At 39.9% G+C, this 23,247-nt stretch overlaps 1 long non-coding RNA gene across 1 annotated transcript; it reads right to left on the reverse strand.

Annotated features, from left to right (window-relative positions):
* Positions 1-497: 497 nt before the first annotated feature.
* Positions 498-19,257, reverse strand: LOC121668619. The gene is made up of 3 exons (XR_006017493.1): positions 19,167-19,257; positions 16,422-16,428; positions 498-517 (listed from the first exon to the last, which is right to left on the reverse strand). It is a non-coding gene; the product is annotated as an uncharacterized LOC121668619 (long non-coding RNA).
* Positions 19,258-23,247: the final 3,990 nt, after the last annotated feature.

The raw sequence follows: 23,247 nt of genomic DNA on the forward strand, positions 1-23,247 counted from the left end.
AGAATGGGGAATGAGATGCTGGAAAGCAGCAACACAGAAAAGGAACTGGGGGTCTTGGTTGACAGAAAATTGGGCATGAGCCAGCAGTGCCCTGGCAGCCAGGAGGGCCACCCATGTCCTGGGATGCATCAGGCACAGCATCATCAGCCGGGCAAGGGAGGGAGGGGATTGTTGTGTTCTGCTCTACACTGGGGCAGCCTCACGTTGAATGCTGGGGGCAGCTTTGGGTGCCACAATATGAGAATGACATTAAGCTATTAGAGAGTGTCCAAAGGAGGGCAACCAAAATGGTGAAGGGCCTTGAGGGGAAGCCGCATGAAGAGTGGCTGAAGTCACTTGGCCTGTTTAGCCTGGAGAAGAGGAGACTGGGAGGAGACCTCACTGCAGTTACAACTTCCTTGTGAGGGGAAGAGGTGGGGCAGACACATCTCTCGTCTCTGGTGACCAGTGAAAGGACCCAAGGGAATGCCCTGAAGCTGTGTCAGGGAAGGTTTAGATTGGATATTAGAAAAAGGTTCTTCACCCAGAGTTGGAGACTGGAATGGGCTTTCCAGAGAAGTGGTCACAGCACAGCAACCAGATTTCAAGAAGCATTTGGACAATACTCTTGGGCACACGGTGTGACTCTCGGGGATGGTGCTGTGCAGAGCCAGGAGTTGGACTCGATGATCCTGACGCATCCCTTCCGACTCAGCTTATTCTATGATTCTGTGATTATGTAAAATAGTTTTTCTAAAATTTGCTTAAATACAGAATTAAATGAGCTACACCTCCATCTGGACTGTTTCATTTTATTTGCCAGAGTAGCATGACTTTGGGACCTGCTTGCAGAAAAAAACCCAAAAACATTTCAGGCAATTATTAATACGTGTTCTTGGGAAGTCATTAGGCTTTGTAAATTGGCTTCCACCTGCTGAAAATCTGATTCTAAGAATCAAATCTAGTCAAACTGCCAGATATCATAAATTACAACTACAAACACATTTTTCTTCTTCAAAAGAAACCATACAAATTATATATCAAATACTCACAAATAGCTATTTTCACGCATTCTCCAAATCAGTGCAGTTAATTTTCAAAGGATGTATTTTTTTTGCACACTGAATCTATTAATGCTCAATTTGTGAACACAAAAATGGCTAAGTATGAAATAAAATATTACTGTATGAATTAGTTGCCCAGCCATCAACCAATGCCTCTTGAAGTCATCCTTGGCTCTTTTATTGTATCACAAGGAAAATAATTTCATTAGAATCAGAGCTACAAAATTTTCCTTTGTTTTCTTTACATCATCCTTTGTCAGACTACTTATAAATAGGAACTTTTAAGTTGAGTCTGTGCAGTGCTTACATAAAGTCTAAAGCTGGATTATACTAAGAACTTTATTTTTTCCTCCAATTCTCATGTCTTGTAAGTTTGACTGCTCCCAGTTCCATCTGTAGCAAAATCCCAGAAGTTGTCATTGTGCTCTATTTGGGAAAAACATATGGAAATAAAGAGGTGCCTTACCATTGAATGGTATTAACATATTACACCAGAAATTTCACTGATGAGCAGGAAAAAAATCAACAAAACTGACAAGTAGGAAGGTCTTTTTGTTGCTTCTCACAAGGGCTTTTACAATCTGAGAATGTGAATCTTACCACCTCTGTAGTAAGTAAAGTTCTTCTGTGCTTAAAATTTTGTAAGGGAATTGAAACAAAAGTGGAGGGTATAGTGCTTTGAGAAGCATTGCTTGTCAACATAATGAGAGTGACAGGAGATTGAAAAAAGGGTAAGATTAACCATAAGGAACAAGTACCTGTAGGTAAAACCCCAAATACTCCTCAAAAACATAAACAGCATCAGCATTGACTTAACAGAATTCAGATGCTAAAAAAAAATTATAATAATTCAGAAAAATCATTGACTTAGTTACAGTGCTGGATAACATCTGTCTATAATGTTCGCTTGCAAATATCACAGAATCATAGAATGGAAACTTAAAGATCATCTAGTTCCAACCCCCTGCCATGGGCAGAGACAACTTCCACTAGACCACGTTGCTCAAAGCCCTACCCAGTCTGGCTTGAATGCTTCCAGGCACATTCACAACTTCTCTGAGCAACATGTACCAGTGATTCACCATCCTCACAGTGAAGAATTTCTTCTTATTATCTAATCCAAATCCATTCTTTCTTAGTTTAAAGCCATTATCCTTTGTCCTGCCACTACATATCCCTGTAAAAGGTCCCTCTCTGGCTTTATTGTAGGTCCCCTTTGGGTACTGGAAGGCTTCTAAAAGTTCTCCCCAGAGCCTTCTCTTTTCCAGGCTGAACAACCCCAGCTTGCTAAGCCCATTTTCACAGGAGAAGGTGCTCCAGCCCTCTCATCATCTTGGTGTCCTCCTCTGGACCTGCTCCAGCAGGTTCACATCCTTCTTACGGTGGGGACCCAAGCACAGCACTCCAGATGGGGTCTCATGACAATGGAATAGAGGTAAAGAATCCCCTCCCTTGCCCTGCTGGCCATGCTGCTTTTGATGCAGCCCAGGGTACAGTTGGCTTTCTGGGCAGGCAGTGTGCATTGCTGGCTCATGTTGAGCTTCTTGTCAACCAACATCCCCAAGTCTTGTGCTTGGCCAAGAAACTGAAAATTAGAATAAATAAATAAATAAATGGCATTTTCTCTTACAACAGCAGTTGTTTCTAATCACTATGACTGGAGCACAAGATGTTCACTACCATCAAAATCACTCACTGTCATTCCAAAGAAAAAAGCTGCCACACAATTTTGTTTGTATTTTGAATCAACTTTTCTTAATTTTGGTTGACTTGGTGTAACTTCAGTTCTTTTGGTTTATCAAACCATGATGCCGTGAAATGCCTCCTTTAACCACTTGATGGCAACAAAGCAATTCAGATACTAAAAGCATTTCTGGTTTATGTATATCAAGGTCTACCTGCTCAAACAATTTTAAACATTTAAACTAATATATAAGTACATGAAAAAGCCTGAATAACAGCCCTTGTCTTTTAGTTTTGCTATATTATTTATATTTCTTTGATTACTATTTCAACTTAAAAACAAAGACTCATAAAAAAGTGTAACTACTGAAAAGGTTACTACAAAGCCACCTGCTACAAGGCTGTGTGTCAGACATGCAAAATGATACACCTCCCGACAGGTCAGCTTTTGTACAAATGGGAGAACTTCACTAGAAGCTCAGTTTGTTTTCCAGCAGTGGCAGCCGTGAGAGAAGGAGAACCGGAACTGCTTGGTAGCTGGCAGTGCACTGCAAGGAGAATCACAGGTTAACACATCCACCTTTGGGCTGCTCTGCACATGACAGTCTGGGTACTAAATCAGCCACTGTTTCCCAGATTAGCTAGGACAGCCAAGGGGAGAGACTGTGGCATGAAGATCTGGTAGCAGCACTTAGCCTGGAGGAATGGACAGAAAAATACAGATGAAAGAGTCTATCTAATTTATTGCCTCTTTGGACATGTAAAAACAAATAAGAAGGTGCCATATTCCTTGAAAAAAAATACAAACACCTTTCACTTGTCTTCCATTTCAAATCTATACCCAAACCACATTAGAGCTATCTCCAAATTGGTGGAGTGACAGATAACAGCATGAGGGAAGAAAATGTATCTCTTCTTGAGCTTTTTATAGATACAATCCATATCAAATTCAGATTTAGCAATTTTTATAGATTAATTTATTTAGTGACTAATGATAACCAAGGTTAGCTAAAAATAATAAGACTCAAGTGGAAGAAGATATGTAGCTTCCTCAATTTGAAATACATTTCTTTTTCACAAGAACTATTTATCCTTTTAAACTGCAGTTTTGTTACTCTGTAGGGCTGCAGGCCTCATGTACTCAGTAAGCCCTGGTAACTACATCTTCTGTTATGCAAACATACTTGTATACCCTTTCTCCATAGGACAGCTCATCACATTTCTGATGTCTTTAAAAACAGAATCATAGTTTTTATCCCATGTTTTAATCTGCTGTGCTTTTTTTAAATAAATAGTGCCTCCTATAGAAAAGGACTCAAGAACATCCTAACATTAATATGCTGAAAACATTAATATGGTGGAACATTCACTTATTTGACCAGGTGGCTTGTAGCGCATATTAAATCTGAGGAGGTCCTGAAGATGTGGGTGCTGTACAGCCTGCAGTGTCTTTATCCATCCAGTGACCATTTATTTATTAAGATCCCCCATATTATATGAAGGGATAGGTCAGCCTGCAGACACCCCCTCTGCCATGAAAGGCAGGAAGTTTTTTGGCAGCCGCTCACCTGCCCCTCTGCAGCTGGTATCAGTTAAAACTTGTCCTTGGGCCAAAACCTAGATAGCATCTTTATATGTGCTTTGGCAAAGAGAGCTCCTAGCTTCTGTCACAGTGTCTACTGCTTATTCCACAGCCTGAATGTTTCACTCTGAAACTTGGTTTCACTGCCTTTTAACAGCCCTACTGATCTTCCTAAGTATGGCAGCTGTCCCTTACAGCTCCTTCTTCCACCATATAAATCACCCCTGAAGCCAAACCCGCTGCAACTTTTAAATTCCTCTGAAAGTTTCTCTAGTAACTTATTATTATATAGATTAGTTTTAGCATTTCATTAACTAATCTAAAGGAAGCTGATTCAATCGCCACCAGTCAAAACAGAATAAAAAAATAGAGTTTTAGCAGCAATTATTGCTCATGCAATGAGATATCTGCAAACTGTAGGCACTGAATTAGAAATTACCTAACGAAGTACTGTAAATACAAGACTGGAGCAAACTTTTAGTGCATAAGTATGTGAGACAAAGATAATCTGTTTCATTTCAGTAATTGAGCCACTGAGGCTGTCATTCACCACCACTTTCAAAAAATAGTAACCTTCTGGGATCAGATGGAAACAGAGCTGGAGTGCCAACACTGGTGTAACTCCTGGGTTGCCTCTGAGGCAACTGGAACGAACCAATCCAAATGCCCGTGCAAGAGCCAGTTCAACTCCTTGTTATTCCATCCTTTAAAGTGGGCATGGTCAGTAGCTGCCTGTCTGGTACATAGTAGTGCATATCAAATGTGCTAACTTTTTGAGTGACAGCATTTCTGTTGTTGTAACTGCCCTGTAACTTTTAACTTGTAACTATCTAAGAGGGACATGAACTTTTAGAAAGGCTTCAGTCTTAGGTAAATGAACCTAGATAAAGGCATGTTGGAAGGAAAAATGCTATGAAACAAAACACAATACAGGGAAAATTCTTCCATAGGGAGCAGCTGAGAAAAGAGGAACTTCCTGTGATTGCCAGTAGCTGTACCAAATGATATGCTTTTTGTATAAGGAATATAATAGAATGTAATAGAGTATGCTTACTATTAAAAATGATAGACTGCCCCCAAACTGAGAGTAGAAATCAGCAAGGCAGAAAGGATTAGAACCCTATGACCCTCCTGGCCTAACCCATAAAGAAATTTCTTTCTTTTTCACCTGTATGGATCTGCCACTTCTACACATCCAAGATGCAACAAGAATTTCATAAACCCGTTGCTTTTGTCTCCATGTTGTGACTGTCTAAGAACTGAAGTTTCCTGTGTCCTGATAGGTGCTCCAGTGGGAAGAGGGATGACATCATACAAAAGACTGCCACCACAGGTGTCTGATAGAGCCTAGCAAATTCACCCAAGACACCTGATGAGACAGTTCAGGTGGACTGATCCTTCATTACCCATCACTTTTATGGGACTTGAACTAGTTTGGCAGGCCTTTCCAGGAATTTTGGAAATATTCCTTGTGGATACAAGTTTTGAAAGTTTACTACATACAGTTTTTCAAGTGTACATGTTAGTACATGAGGAACTTTCCTTCTCCACTGAACACAGAGCATCTCTCTTCCCCACAAGGCGATTGGAGCTTGTACATCCTACCTTGAGTTTGCTGGAAGTTTAGAGCTTAGATGCGGTCAGCTACCAGAGCTGAGCTGACACACCAAATTAAGTAAATCAAATTAAGTAAACCAAATTAAGTTGATCATGTGTTTGAGCCTGGAGGATTGTCCTACATAAAGGCAATGTTATTTTTCTGATATTATTTTTCTGACATGAGGTGTATCATTGGATGATGTGAGGCTCAGCACACTGAAAATGCTGAGTCTCAATGGCTACCTCATATGAAGGGTAGAGAGCTACATAAGGAAAAAGTGCAAGGTAGTAATGAATCAACCATATTTCTGTTAAATCAATTAGGCTAGTTTAGATACATTTGAATATATCTCCACTTTCCTTCTTGTTGATGCCATTCTAACTGCATGTTTTTACAGATGTCTCCAATGTTCAAGTAATCTGTTAAGCAATCAGGATTTTTCTCATGGTGTCTTTTTTTGTAATTTACAAAACTAGCTCACATATTTTGTTTTATATTTTATCAGAAGAAGCAAATGTTTTATATGTTGCTAGCTCCCACATTAGCAAGGAACATCAGTCCATTTCAGTTAAGTAGACAGAACGTTCTAGGTATGTAACATAGGAGTTATGCTGTGATGGGTATGTACTGCACACTGGGTTTTGGATGTCTTTATTTTGGCTGCTACTATTCTTTATTTAAGATGCCACTCACTAAGTCGTGGTTTGACTTACTCAGAATTGCTGTGTCAATAGCAAATATAACACTCAAACGTTGTGAAATACAAATCCTGTGTTTGTTACTGTTCTTTCATTTCATTTAGATGCATTCATATTAGTGAAGAAGATGGTACTGAACTGAAATAGTAGGTATGTAATTGCACTCTATGCTCAAAGCATTCCTAAGGCAAAAATATTATTAGCAGATCAATAGTTTCCATTTTCTTTCCAAATGTAATGCCCTACCTAAATTAGCATTTCGGACCCTGTTTTGTTTTGTTGGGGTTTTTTGTTTTGTTTTTTTTTTTTTGAGTGTTGCAGAAATATGTGTTTTCTGCAAGCTTGGATTTATATTCAAACTGGATTAATTAAAATTTTAAATCTCTAATTTTCACTCTCCTTTTTTTCAAAAATTCATCTATCTCTTCTCACACAGCTGCAACATAGTGGATTCTAGAACTGAAGGTAAGACCAATGTGGCATGATTGCACAGTTAGGAGAAATTAGAGACTGCTTTGACTCCAGCATGTTTATGCAGATTAATTAGAAAGAAAAATGGATTGGATAAGATATTTATCTAGTTTCAGACATCAGCATCCTCAGACTGTAGGTAAAATAAGATCACTAAGGAAGTATCTCCAAAAATGCCTCAGCAAAAGATAATGCAATTTACTCTCATGACATTCATTTGTATTCGGTAATAAGGCTTGTTACTGTGAGCACTGCTAAGCCAAAATTTTGTGGCTCTGTTCTTTTCCTGCATAGCCCTCCCTCCTGTTTCACAATTTAGTTGGTTGGTTACCCTGACCAAAATGTTGCAAAACAGAGGCAGAGAGGTAAAATGACGCTTGATGAGCAGATGTCAAAAACCATCTGCAATCATGTCATCATCCTGGTTATATAAGCAGAAGGGAAGAGGCAAAAATCAAATGAAATTTACTGTAAATTTTAAAAGGAAGGAGATTCTGTTGGTGAATCGAGACTCGTTTGAGTTGTGCTCTGAAAAGGGCTATTGCTATTTATTGTTTGATACGAGCTTGTAACAGCAGAAATAACCTTTCAAATTGGAAACTGTGGGTGGTACAGTGTCACCAAAGATCTGCAAGAGCAACTGGCACAGAGGCTGAAATACGTCCCAGGGCATCCTGTTCAGAGCTTCTGAAAGTCATTGTGATTCCTATTAAAAGTTACTATATCTGTATCTCATTTTAAGGTATGTTTTTAATGTTTTGTCATACAAACTTACTTCTTAATTGAACAAAGTCAGTGTATTTCCAAGATTTCTGTCTTCAAACAGAGATAGAAGGTTAAAGTCATGTAATGGTAAAGGATAACTGATTAGAGCTGGCCTGACACACCACACAAGCAACGTGCCACAAAGCAAATTCACAGAAAGTATGTTGGTACTCCAATAAACATTTCCTAGTGTAAATTCTTCACTGGGTGAGGAAAATTTTTAATCTGATAAAAGTGTCTAAATCTTTGAAGGTCAAAAATTTATATCAGAGACCTTGGGATCATGCAGAGAAAGCAGTTGCTGTGATGTGCATATGTCAGCATGTTTTAATTCTGCCTTCTCTACGTCTTTATGAACACAAAAATAGCTGTGTTCCCGTGTTCCTCAGGCTCCTCTTGGTGTTTATGCAGGGGGTTAATTAGGCAGGGAGGTAGAAGGCACAGTTTTAAAGTTGAATGATATGGAAGGTCCCAGAGCAAGCAAAGGAAGGCAGATGAAATCTCACATGCAGATCAAGCTTTTTAATTGTGAGGGACTTCTGATTTGGTCCCAGTATATCAAACCCAGTAATATCTGTATCTGGAAAAAATGTCATGCACTGCCTACTGAAGCCTGGGGTGGGTATTTTCTGTTTACTTTTTCCTTCTAGTTTTCTGACTAGAAAATCAGGTTGTAACTACTCTCAGGTTTTGAGTCATGTGAGCAAAGGCAATGATGCTTTTACTGATGTAAAGCCAACGGGCAACCCAAGCTGCACCATATCCCAGTATCACTGATTTCCTCTTTTGTGCAGGCCAGGTTATGTTTGTAGGTGGGACTGCAGCTACCAGAACCATGTGAATGAGAGGGGCAGGAGAGGAGCTGCAGAACCACCACAGTACTGGTGGAAGTGTTGGTGCAGAAATGTAACCCTGGGGCAATTCTCGAGCAGTGGCTTCTCTTTTTGTCCATATGCTTAGACCTCCTTCCAGGAGCTTTTCCTGCAGAAGCAGAGGAGTTCCCCACACTGTACTGCTCCCCTGCTGGTCCCCCATCCTGTAGGGTCTGGGATGTCACATCAAGAACCATATGAAGGCTCTTAACCACACCATCTCACACTCCTCAGAGTTTTCAACATATCCATGAATCAAAGCAATCCTATTTTTTTTTTTAAAGCCTTGAAGGAATGAATACATTCATTCTACTAGCTCCTGCATTCTACTTTTTAACAAGGATGAATAAAAAGCAGTAAAAATTCAGTAACACTTCATGCTCAGCAGTGTCACACATTTTCACTGAGGGGAAAGGACTACCAGTAAGCAAAATGCAGCTGTAAATACATGGCCCAAATGCAGGGCAGATTTCATTAGGAGAAGAGGTACAATAGTAGCCAAAGCCTTAGTGGAAGTCTGTAAAGAGCCTAGTGAAAAGCAGGTTGGCTTTATCTGTGGAGACCAACAGGAAGCTAAGGAACCATTTATCCTCCCCTTTGATGAAGAACTTTTCCAGGGTACAATTAGCCTTGGTTGAAGGTGTGACTAAGTAACTGTTTGAAGGCTCAAAAAATTTTACTGTAATAGACCAGAAACTGAATTTTACAGTCTCTAGAAGCCAGAACTATGCCTATGTATTTTATCCAGAAGGCTTTTTGGCTCCGACAAAACTATGACTGCAAACTTTGAACCTAGATCTTGAAAAGGCAAAAGCTACAACAAAAACAAGAGCTCATCCCAGGTTTGCAATAGAGCAGTAAAATTGTCATGGCACAGTCCAAAGCGACCTGTTTATATCTGCTGACCAGTGATTTACTTTTGCTTCCTAACCTCATAGGGTTGCACTTCCCAAAAGCACTTTAGACATCTGAGCTGCGGCTTTTGTTTCAGCAACTAAATACTTACAACATTTTTAGTGGTAAGTAATTTCAAAGTCCTGCCAGGGATCTATCTTGGAACATATTTCTTCTGTAGTTATATGCTTTCATCCGGAAGTATTATGCATTCAGTTGTGTCTGATATCATCCAGAGATACCTGCTGGCAATTTCAGACCTCATGAGCTGTTATTTGCATGCTTGCATATGCCAGAAACTATGTCCTAATGGCCTTTGTGATGTCTCTGGCCTCCCTCTCTGGGGTAAAACTTGCTTCAGAGAGGATTTGAGCTGAGATTGTTGCTATTTTTTGGGGATGATCTGGTGATTGTTGTTGGTGCTGCATTTTCATTCTTTAGTTGGTTGTATGTTTCCATTTAGAGTAAGAATGGAGTTTTTTAAAAAGAAAAAGAAAAAAATTGACAATGTTGTTTATGGGGAAGTTCAGATGCACTGAGCCACTTGAAAATTAACTCTGAAGTTAGAAATGCCTCTCTTCTGCCTTTGTCTGCCCTCCTTTGCCGCTGATCTGTCCATGATATTCTGCATTGGATGTCCTGTACTATCACACGGCAATGAATATGTCTGGGGGTTTTATGGAAGGAAATTCAGTCCTTACATATGAGTTTCATGACCAGTCTTTACTCCTGAAATCCAGCTAATACTGGAGGAAGAGCAGTGGGGAAGACAGACTATGCTGAGAAAGGCTGAACGAAGCCCAGATGAACCCAAGAAAAGCTTCAAAGGCCTCAATTTGTGCTCCCCTAGGCTCAGAGACAGACCCAGGACCTGTCAGAGCCAACATGGGTCTGCTCAGGAAGTCTTCCCTGGCAGCTCTGCCCTGGAGCTGTATCCTTCTGACCTCTGCTCAGTAATTCCTTAGGCTGCCAGTGTTGCAGCCCTAATGATGCATTCTTCACTGGGTTGTTTTAATGCAGCTCTCCCAGATTTCTCTTGGATCCTGCCAGAAAAAAAAAAAAGAAAAAAAAGAAAAAAAAAAGAAAAAAAAAGAAAAAAAAAGAAAAAAAAAAAAGAGGATTTTTCTATTTTGAAAGTGCTCTGTCTGCCATCAGAGCTGCTCATGTTACTCACTATGACCAGTTAACTGACAGATTAAACACTTCTCTGTTCACAGATTGTTCCTGATCCTGCTTTATACTGATATATTTGTTACTTGGAAAGGTTAGACCAAGCATATTCATGATTCTCTTTGATCCCTGGATTATTCATAAGTTGATCATAGTGACTATTCAAGTGCTTAATCAAAGCTGGATTTAATCAAAACACTTCTGCTTTTTTGTTAGTCACTTAAAAAGTCACTTGATGTTGCCTTATCACTGGAGTTATGACTGCAAGTATTTCATCTGGCAATGATGGGAAGGAGTTTTCATTTTCTCATACACCAGAAGTAAAAGAAAAGATCATGGTTCTGATGTGGGCTGAGCTTCAGCACCTTCAGAAGTAGGTATTGCCACAGAAACCTGTTGTTAAAAAAACCAATTATGTCTGCTTCAACAAAAGCTGAATGATAGAAAAACTTCTTGCTGTTAATAATCATGATTAAAAGCCTGAAATTTGGTTTATTTAAATAGTTATCTACACCACATTTTCAGTTGTTGTAGCATATACAAGCAATGAATAATAAATAAGAGGGCAGGTATAGGCTAATCAGACTCTTGTTCAGTTAACAGTCTCCCAAAACATTTTTTCATTAATTTATCTGTTCTGCTTAATGTGGTGCATGTAACTTATCATACATTGAAATTCCTGTCAGTGATGACTGGATAAATGGAAGCTAAAAGGCCAGCAGCTGATTAAAGAACATGGATGACAACATAGATGAAGATGCACTATCAGTCTTGAAGACCCATCACAGCTCAAACTCCAATCCTTGAAACTCTTTCTTCAGCCCCCTTTGGTGCAGTTCCTGCCTCTCACACACTGCTCTGCCACCCATCCCAGGCATACAGGGCCGGGCCAAGCCTCATGTGTGGAGCACAGACACGATTCTGTCTGTGTTCTCGCTGTGGCTGTCTGTGTCTATATGCATATGTGTAATGTGTACGTGTGCTCTGTGTGTGCCTACTGGGAATATGTGTTCAGCCCTGTTACTGGTTGCATGGAGATGTGGCAGCTTCACCTCTGCCAGTTTGCCAGTAACAGCAGACCCCTAACATGAGCACCATGAAAAGCACACGGCAAGTAGTGCTATGTACCAAAGAAACCATTAATACCTTCCTCTTAATCATTCAAGAACAGGTCTTTACACAAAATCCCATTTAATCAAATGATCTGTTGTATAAAGTGATTTACAGAGAAACAGATGTGTCCTGCGTGTTCTCATACAGCTATAATTGAGGGAATATATAATTCCCACTGAGGGAAGCAGGTATCCAGCACATCTACACTTACATGTGTTACAGTTAGCACCTCATTCTCCTCTTTCCTCTACTGAAGTACCCCAAATGCTCACTTCCAGTGAATTTAGAAACAGAACAATGTGAAAGGACTTTTTAAGAGAGGAGAACATCACCTATTGGAAGTACAGGGGTAGTCATTTCAATCTTTTTCTCTCATTTAGAAATAAACATCGACATCAGGCTTCAGCCACAGAAAATATAATGAATATTTCAGAAAACTTTTACTGGTATTCCCACTCATAGCAATGCCTCAGGTTTTGTAATCCAAATCCAAATTTGCTTCCAAATTCTTGAAGCAACAGCTCTTGGAAGCGGTACCTAAGTTACTGGCAATGAAGAGCCTGGCAAGCAAGAGAGACAAGTATTTCTGCAGAGCATTCAGATGTGAAAACCAGAGTGACCTCCTGCAATGATTGTTCCTCTCCACTTATCCTACATGAAGCACAAAGCAATTGCTAGTGACCTTGATGTTTCAAGGATGTATCTAACTTGAGATAGGATATGCCACATTTTATTTGTGTAGATGATGCAGAAGAGTTCGTGTTCACCTGAGGCACTGGTGTACAGTTACATTTTCTCTGTTACCAGGGCATGAGCTGAAACCACAGATGGACTATCCAAACATCAGAACAAAGTGGACATTTGTGGGTTTAAAAAAAAGTAGGTAAGCACTGGTCTGTCTTCCAGGCTTGAGAAACAGTGTGAAGGGCCATGTTGCTTTAGATCACGGTCCCTCATACTCATCTTGGCCTGATATCAATACTCAGATGAGATTCAGGTATTTCACAGTAAGACCCACTGGGTTTGGAGTATACCTAATACAGGAGAATATTTTTTTCCCTGTAGTCTTTTCCTTTTCCTTTTGAAATAGGTTTCCACAGTTAACAGCTATACACTCTGAGCTAAAGAGCGTCTTATGCCCTGTAATCTTAAAAAATGGATTTGCATTGGCCAGTATTTAGATACCTTCCCAAATACCACAGAAACATAGAGACATTTGCAAAGCATCCATCTGCACTAGATCTGTGCTGAAAAAAACAAAACCAAGTGTGCAAGAAAGCAACAAAAAATAATCCCAAAAACTAAACCACCAAGCATATTTCTAAAACATTTTTATAATTTGCACATCCGAAATTCTAGATTACAGCCTTGTGGTTCAGATGGCCTTTTAAATTTAACTAATTTAATAAAATAATCCAAAACTGAGACAGAAGTGATTCAAGCTACCTGTAAATTAATACTGGAAGGCAAAATCCTCATATATCAAAATCCTTACCAAAAAATGGCAGTATTTACTTCACACAAAAATTGCTGTATTAGAAGCGACCCCCCCCTCCCCCCCTCAGAATACCTTTTGCCCCTGAAATGTAGTATTAAGCAGAATTTTGGAGGACCCAAGCAATGAGAGAAGTAACATAAAAAGAAAGGCCTTTTATTTATTATTTGTATGAAGTGTTTTATTTCCAAACTATTCCCAAGTTAAGCAGTTTAGAGTGATGTGCAGATGGTGCAGCAGTGACACATTTACAGCTGCACCCATCTCTCACACAAAGTTGTCGCTACTTGTGTTTCCCACTGTCCTGGTTTTCATTATGATAGAGTCCATTTTCTTCTTAGTAGCTGGTACAGCACTGTGTTTTGGATTTAGTAAGAGAATAATATTGATAGTGAACTGATGTTTTAGTTGTTGCTCAGTAGTTAAGGACTTTTCAGTTTCCCGTGCTCTGCCAGTGAGCAAGTGCACAAAAATCTGGGAGGGATCACAGCCAGGAAAGCCATCCCGAACTGGCCAAAGGGATATTCCATACCACAGGACGTCATGCTCAGTGTATAAACTGGGGGAGTTGGCCGGGAGCTGCAGATTGCTGCTCAGGAACAGGCTGGATGTCGGTCAGCAGCTGGTGAAGCAATTGTATTAGGCATCACTTATCTTTCTTGGGTTTTATTCCGCTCTCTCTCCCTTCCTTTTAATTTTTTTTATTTATTATTGTTGTTATTTTCACTTTATTTTTATTTTTACTTTATTTCAATTAGTATAGCACCTTTGTATCAACCATGAGTTTTCCCACTTTTACTCATCAAATTTAGGTTAGATTTTAGGAAGAAATTTTTTACTGTGAGGAATGATGGTGAGATACTGGAAGAGGTTGCCCAGGGAGGTGTGGAACCCTGGCAGTGTTCAAAGCCAGGTTGGATAAGATCTTGAGCAACCTGATCTAGCTGGAGGTTTCCCTGCCCATGGAAGGGGACTTGGGACTAGATGATCTTTAAGGTCCATTCCAGTCCCTTAACAATCTATGATTCTGTGATTCTGTGATACTCTTCCCACCCCACCAGGAAAAAGGGAGTGAATGGCAGCATGGTACTTGGTTGCAAGCTGGGGTTAAACCAGTGAAAAATTTCGAAGGCACAGGTTTTACAATGCCTTGTGCATACCAGCAGTACACTTCTTTACCTGACAGTGTTTCAGTTTTCCATCTCCTTGGGCAAATGCTTTGCACGGGTTCTCAGATCAGCATGAAGCCTCTACTGTCTTTTAGGCAGTATGGCTCTGACTGACAGTTCCCAAGTGGAAGTCAATAAAGTAATAACATTAGAAACATAACTCACACCTCTTTAAGCCTGGTTCAGCTGGAAGTACAGAGCCTTTTCTAGTGAGGTCTAGCAGTGTCTCTCATGTGCTGGTTTGCCCCTGTAGCTACCTGGCTTGCACACATAGAGTCCTTTAGATGCATGAGAACAGCAGGTAGAAGCCATTTAGACAATAGGCATAGAAAATTAAAACAGTAGGAAAGACTTCCCCAGAAGAACACACAGGTTTTTATATTATTTAAAATACTCCTGAGAAATGGCCACAGGTATATGTCAATGCAAGAGAAAAGCTATTTGTTACTTTAAATTTTTTGCAAAACATCTGGATATTTCTACTAGTAGCAATATCCTGATTGGTAAAATGATTCTTTATCTCCATGCACCAACACAAAATTATTGAAATTTCACTTGCTTGGGCCATCCAGGTCCACACAACGATCCAGTCATGCTGAACCTCATGGAAGGAGTAAGAAAATATTAACCAGAAGAATGGGGGGAAAAATCAAACCTCTGAAGTGATCACTGAGATAAATTTGAAGGGCTAAATTTGCTTAAATTTTTTTTTTGCTAAATTCCTCTGTACAATTTCTCTTTCCCTAAATATAGTTTTTAGACAAGTTATTCATCACTTCCATTGATTTGCTTCTCCTGGAAGGTCTCCTGTAGCATCTCAGCTTTCTCCCTAAGCACCTTTCCCCAGGAAAATATGTAATAGCTTCTCTGTGTTTCGTTCTCCTTTTCTTGATTTGTTCTTGGTTTGCCCTTCTTCTACCTGCAGTCACATCTTGCAGAGCAGCAGGACTTGCTCTGTCAGGGGCAGTGGCCCATGGCAGACATATCTCACACAGTTCATTGGGAACAGGGTGCTCCCTGGCAGAGTCAAGTGCCTCTCTCAAACACTGAAAGCACATAACACCATGAAGACAAAAATTTATAAACATGACTCAAAGCACCAAACTGGATGTACATCAATTATTTAAGTCAATTAAAATGACAGGAATCAAGCCCTAATAATGGAAAAGAAAGGATGTCTTAAAATACTTCCAAACAGATTCTCTTCCTCCTATTCTTGTCCCATTGAACTATATTTATCTGCAGTACAGGAGGTTCATTCTTTCCTTTGGTTATTTAAGAAGGACAAACAGTTTTCCACCTTGATAACATATCAGCTCAAACAGAGCACTGCATATTTTATGAAAGGTCAAATAGAATACCTGAAAATTTACCAAATCGATACTGCATATCAAAATTCTGCTTTCAGACATTAGAATAGAAAGCCCTTTCATAATATGGCAGGACATTTGCCATGTTGCCTTATTTTTTGATTGAGTTTTTCATCAGCCATGTTGAAGAGAGTCCCTGGCCTACAAGTGAACTGAACATCTATGCAAAAAGGCTGAATGGAGTGGTCAAAGCTGTGTGAACAAACACTGCCTCATGCACTAGACTCTTCTATGGCAAGAATGTATCTAATCTGTCTGGCCGTCATGCAACATCACGTATGGACTAAAAACTGTGATTACATCCATTTAAATTTAGTACATTTGGAAATAGATATGTAGTTAGCTAGACCATCAGCCCAGTTGTCATCTTGAATAGGATGTTATGAATCATTTTCCCATTTTGCTTTAAGAAATACAATCCCTTTTACAGAGACACTGTGTGAGGGTCAAATATGTTTCAGAGAACTGTTGGAAAAGTAGAGAAGAATGGAACAACTTTCTCTCTGTTTTAGAAAGACTAATATATTAATTTTGCTTTCATACATGATTTTTTTCTTCTTTTTAAAAACCCTAAGTAAAACCCATAATTTGTTTTAAAAAACCATAAAAAGATTTTGGTTTGGAAGCTGAAATGTGCCTCTAAGCACTGAGGAAGTACAGAGTGAGCCTTTGTAATATAAATGATCTCTTAAGAATCTGAGTTCTGTGCCAGAGCTCAAAATAGTTATTACCCAAAGAAGGAACATTTTCTTCCCCAAACAGGAGCATTGAAAGAAAGAAATGGACTCACACCCAGCCTATGCATGTTATCATACACCAGTTGAGTGGATAAAGTGAAAGACCTATTTTTATAATTTTTTACTTCTACTTCGTTGATATACAAAGGATTTGAGAAGATAAATATAGCAACTGAAGATGGAAAGAGAACTCTCAACACACTGTTCCTTTGTATGCTTTAACTATGAATTCTCAAAAGGTCTGTTTCTTATTGAAAAGGAACTGCTGTCATTAGTATGTGCTGTAGATTTCTCAGAAAATACAAGAAGTGAGAACAAACAGAACAATGAGAATAATGCAAGTCATAATTTCTGTCCTCAATGTGCAATCCAATTAACAAATGAACTTTTCTGGAGAAGACAAGAAATAAAACCCTGAAACACTAAAAGCCTGAATTAGTGCTTTTAACTAATGACATGAAAATTAATTTTATTCATAATCAAATCAAGGTATATGGTGTTTGTTTCACAAGTCTGTGAGATTTGCTATTGAGCAGTACAAAATACTTTATTACTGAGAGGGAGGAAGAAGGATCTGGTGCTTATTACTCACGTTCTTTTCACTGAAATCTGGTATTCATGCAACTGGTGTTCTTCCCTACTTTGCCTAAGACATTTATCTGCTCCCAATATTGATCTTTCAGACTGCAAACCCATTTTGACAAAATTTTTTTAAAGTCCTGAAAATCTAGGGCCTCAAAGATTACAATTCTCTGCTTGAGGGCAAAGTCCACTTGTAGACACACCATTAAATTTGCTTCAGAGGACAAAATACAGATTTTGCATGAGTGTGTCATTTACCAATAAAAGATAAAGAGATTCTGGGTGGGAAGAGCTGGGAGCCAGAGGCCATTAAAACAACATGACGCTATACTACCATGTGGTATCACATTCCATTAAATTCGTCCATAGAAAAACATAATCAAAAAGGGAAAAAAGCTAGCACTTGGAACAGAAAAAAACCCCAGGCCAATATGTATTTTTGTAGCATACCCAGTGAGATGAGACAAGTATATTCAATAGCGAAGCTGCAATGGCTCTCTTCAGTTACAATGAAACTGTTCTGATGGTCAACTCCAATTACCCTTTCCAGGGCTTTCAGTCACCAACAGAAAATGAGCCAGGTAGTATGACATGGTGATCATGCAAGCCAGCTGTCACTGAAGAACAGCCTGACCCTAATGTCACCCAGGTTTTCTAAACAGAGAGATTAGGAAGAGAAATAGTAGATTTCTGTGATCGTCCTTCAGTGGGGTAAAAGGAAATAACCTTTGGAAGAAAACCCCTCCTCCTGCATAAGAAGACTGCCTTTTGAGCTATTTCAGTATTTAGTCTGTAAAAAAGAAATGACTGTAGGTGATTCTAGTAAGTAAAAATCTTAAGTGAAAAATTATCTTTATTAAGTGAAAATTATAACTCTCTGGGTACATTACTCTTCCTAACCCATGGCTGTAACCAACTTTCCTAACCCTACCGGGCATGTGGCACCCTTATGTGGGCTACTTCTGGACTTGCACTACTGCAGCGGCAGAAGATGCTGTGGTGAGGGATGATGATGAGGGATTACATCCCCCCTTGCAGCCAGACTGGTGTGCTGTGCCTGCAGGCAAGGCTCAGAGCAGGGCAGCATCTTTGCATGAGCACAGCTGAACAGCAGTACCACAGTGCCAGAGCTGCATCAGGCCTGTTTCCAAGCTGCACCATACAAGAGCTACAGCTCGGCTATCTTTGCAGCAGGGCTGCACCTGTTGCCAGTTCCAGAAAATACATTTGGAATGTGTGTAAACTATAGTACAAAAGTGGGCTGCAGTGAGGGGGCTCCCCTTTACCACCTGCAGCATCACGGTGACTCACAGAGCTGACAGCAACCACACCACCAAGCAGCAGACATGATTCTACACAGATGTCACAACCCAAAAAATCCTGCCATCATTATGATACTGTTGAATAGCACATAGGGTAGGTGATTTACGTTTTCAGCTTCATTCAAGTTTGGAAAAAGTAAAAGCAACTGAAAACAGAGTTATACTGGGAAACACCATCTGGAGCTAGGACAGAAGTCAGAGTCCAGATTTGGATCTGGCATTTCAAGAAAGACTTCTATAGACTTCTCACATATATATTTGTCTTTTAACTTAGATACGGTTTAAAGTCTGCTGATTTTGCTTAGGTACATCAGGGACTTTTTGTTTTGCTAGAAATTTTTCAAGAAGTTACTACTACAAAGATGGTGAAGGGTCTTGAGGAGCAGCCATAGGAGGACAGATGAGGTCACTTGGCTTGTTCAGCCTGGAAACGAAGGGAGGGAAGACCTCATTGCAGTTTACAAGTCCCTCATAAGGGGAAGAGGAGGGACAGACACTGATCTCTTCTCATTGGTGACCAGGGACAGGACCCTAGGAATGCCCTGAAGTTGTGTCAGGGGAGGGTTAGGTTGGGTATCAGGAAAAGAAAGGTTCTTTAACCAGAGGCTGTTTGGGCATTAGAACAGGCTCCTCAGGGAAGTGGTCACAGCCTCAAGACTGGCAGAGTTTGAGAAGTGTTTGGACAATGCTCTCAGGCACATTGTGTGACTCTTGAGGCTGTCCTGTGCAGGGCCAGGAGCCAGATTTTGATGATACTTATGGGTCCCTTTCAACTCTCTTCTATGATTCCTCTTGGTACAGTGAGGAGAACAGCACAGTAGTGAAAAGCTGAAAAACAGCAAAGGATTGTCTTTAAAAAGACAATTGAAGCCGTCTGAAGAATGAAAATGTTGAATAAGTAGATTTCTTTCCAAAGCAAGAAGTTCTTGTAGAACCCTGTTCTAAGGTTTTGTCTTTTTATCTGAACCTATGGTAAGGAAGCTAACTTTTAAAACCAAAACCTGTCTTCTTGCAAAATGTCATGTCAGTCAGAAATGTAGCCCTCCTGCTTTGGGCAAGTGTAAGACATGCAAGCCCTGACAGAACAGCCATCACCAGCTGCAACCCTAATGCTGGCATGCACAATGAGCAGTCTTGCGTGGAAAGAGTACTGGCCACCCATGTGTATTGAGGTGGATAAATCTGAAAGAACATTAGCTGGATCAAGAAGGTAGGTTTTCTTCTCTTCAGTCCCATGAAATCATAGCTCTCACAGATTCATAGTTCCCACATTCTGTTCTGAGAGCAGATTCAAAATTGTTAGGAACTGCCATTTCCAGCCACAAGCCTTGAACAGCCCTTTTCCAAACGTATTTTTTCCCTTACTTTCTCACATGTATCTTTCTAACTCAGACTTACCAGTAATGATTGTGATGTACATATACGTGTTTGCGTGCACACACAGAGGTGGAGCAGCAAAAGCAGGCGGGGTGTCAGTCAGGGACTTCCAGCCTCACTTCTAAAAAATTTTCCTTTGCTCACATAACGGCAGCCAAGAGTCTCTGTGGTAACCATGTCTCTCATACATAATTAAACAGATGTGCTAATGACATTTTTAAGTAACAGCAATTGACATTTTTCCCACTTTGGAACCTGACAGACAAGTCTGGACTTCATTAACCTTTTGCAGTTTAATAGTGGTTTTGTGATTTAGGAGAGCAGATAAAAAGGCAAGAACCTCCTTCTTTCCATGTAAATTCTGCATGCCAAAGTAAGTTACATAATATATCGGGATAGACAGCTTTGTGTGACCAGGTATAGGTGAAGAGGCATGCTCATTAAGCTTCATTGAAGTGACCAAAAAGAAGCAGGTTAAGTCATTTACAACAGAATACCAAAATATTTCTGTAAGGTCACCTTTGAAGAATGAGGTATGATGACTAAAACTTTTGAGAAAAAATGGAATCTCTGTGTGAATTAATATCTCATGAAGCAAAAATTTAGTTTGATCAGAACAGATTCCTGCTCTAAAAGTAATCTCCAAATACATTATTTACATGAGACTCGACAACTTGCTCTCTGGGGGAAGATGTGGCGAGGCTCAGAGCATTTCCTAGTGCAGGCTGGTGCTTAGTGCCCACTGGCATTGCAGGATATGCCACTCAAGAGCAGAGCCAGGCAGCCTCTGCAGCACCTTGGGATTTGCTCACAGCTTTAAGCAGCAAGCAGGGCTGTCGAGCACCAAGGTGTTTGCTGGCTCCCCAAAGAAGGTTGACAGGCCCTGCAACCTTCTGTCACTTCCTAGCGTATCAAAAACCACAGTTACTGTTTGCCTTTGGTTTTGTGCACCGTTGTGTCTCTGACTAGGGTGCTTCATAGGCCAAGATAAAGGGGAGAGCTGCCCCTGAGCCTCAGAGGAATGGTATCTCCTGTTCATGGCCTATTGATCATGTAACACACGTGTACTGAGCTGCTTCCCTGCTGGAGGAGACTCCTGATACCGAAATAATTCCCTTTTGGATCTCAAGGCTTGGATAGAGCTCAGACACCTCACAAAAGTGTCCATCTCCCAGAAAATCTGAAAAATTCCCAGTTTGCACACAGGTTTTCTGTGAAAAAAGAGTAGGCACCTATGTCTTTTGTGAGTGAATGTTGATGCTGTCTATTGTCATCTATAAAGCAACATGCATAAGTGGGTTGGGAACACACAAACCCAGCAGTGGGTTTTACAACCACTCTTTTGCTTAAGGTACTGCATTTGTTTAGATTGTCATAGCTCTGACCTGGACAGAAACAGAATGACTATAGCATTTCTCCCTTGCTTTCTTGTCCTTTTTTAACATTTTGGGCAGTTTTCACAGTACTCTTAGTTACTTTGTTGATCTTATTTAAGCTATTGAATTCTTCAGGCTGTGAAAATTAGTACCTTCATTTTTAATATATATTGAAAAAAAAAAAAAGAAAAAAAGGAAATGACTGACCAGAGCCCTTTCTCTAGTATCCCATCATTCCAAATGAAGCCTTGTGAATTAAACAAGACAGTTCTATCCTGCCCATTGCTTCTTGTAAGGTATTTATTATATCTGTTCAGGCCAAACACAAACCAATTAAAAACTTGCATAGGAAGAATTCTACCTGCAGTTTCCATTTGTGTAATATTAGTGCTTTTCCTTCCATGAACTAAGAAAACGGGTTCGGTTTTGAAAGCAGATGCTGTAATACAATCAAATCAGCATGGTTCAACCAGAAACCAGGGAGATTAAAAAAATGTAAAAAAGGGTTTTGGTAAATAAAGCTTCAATTGTTGTTAAGGTTTGTATTGTTAAGAGGAGGTACTTTCAATGGCAATGTGGCACCTCGCTTACTACTTTGAATTCCCTGACTAAACTAGTAAAACAATCAGCTCTATGCAAAGGGAAGGATTGTACAGGCTGGATTGAAGTGCTTTTTGCACTGCAGTAATATTTCTCATTTCCTTCTGAATTCATCAGTCTTGTGCTGGGTAAATCTGGTGACCTTGTCTGTAATCCAATACGCTATAATTTATATAAGCTCCCTAACTATACAGCTGCTCACAGTACAGTAAGTGCCTATTTTGCTGTGTAATTCTTTTCTTCTCCCCTGGTTCACTTCACCTATACCACTCATTACAGGATAATAAATACTTTGATGTATTTGGCAGTTTCAGCTGAATTCTTTCCTGCCCTGAAGAGATGCCCATTTGAAAGAAGTGTTTATTACCCAGCATTTGAAGGGTTTATATAAAAACAGTGCAGAAATGATCCCCAGGGACTTACCCCATCCCCAGTTACTGGTGGTTCCTCAGATGTGTCTCCTACCAAAGGTTCCAGTCTTTTTTTGGCAGTGGGTTGTAAAGTTCTGGTTCTTAGATACTTTCTGACTGGGTGCAAATTATTTCTACTATCACAAAAGTCACTTTTTGCAATGAGAAATCCAAAGTGCATTTTATCTGGAACAGGTTGCATGTAAAAAAATCTTGTTCCTCTACCCTGTTAGCAGGTTGTTGATGGATGGTTGCTGTCTCCAGTGCACCTATAGCTACAACTCCTAATAGCAAGTACCCTCATACTTCTCTCTCTCTCCATGGCTTCTTCAGCTTCTCACTTTATAGTTATTTAATACTTCCAAATGGCTCCCTTCTTAACTTTGAGCTGTCACAGCTGTAGCTTTCCATGATTCAGTAGAGTAACTGTTTAACATAAAACTACTCATGACATTCCTGTTTAGCTTCTGTTCCATCCAGACAATTCTTTCATTTTCTTACCATTTTTTACACAAAGATACAGATGAAGAGAGGGCATAAGGGCTCACAGAATAAAGTATCCAGAAAGAACTTGCAGGAGGTAGAAGTGGGAAAGGAGCATGAAGCCTTTGGACAACTGTAGGCATTGGCATTGAGTATTTTCTTTCCACTTTTATTTAGAAAAATGTTCATGACTTCTTCATCCCTTGGGCAGATGCCCATTTTATTCCATAAATTTTCAGCAGGACAATTAATGTTGAATGCACAGGGGAAACATCTCTTCTGTCCCATTAGATTGCTATCAGTCTTAAAATTAGGCTATTAAACTGTAAGGAATGGGAGATAAAAATCTGGGATGGGTGTAGAGTTGTGTAGGGATCTGCACTTCAAGCAACCTAGCACCAGAAACATTAATTCATCCCTAAACGTTGCTGTGCT

Source organism: Corvus kubaryi, unplaced genomic scaffold (assembly GCF_017639235.1).
Source record: "Corvus kubaryi isolate FWS band 111438036 unplaced genomic scaffold, C.kubaryi_AGA036_p1.0 37385, whole genome shotgun sequence".
Lineage (NCBI taxonomy): Eukaryota > Metazoa > Chordata > Aves > Passeriformes > Corvidae > Corvus > Corvus kubaryi.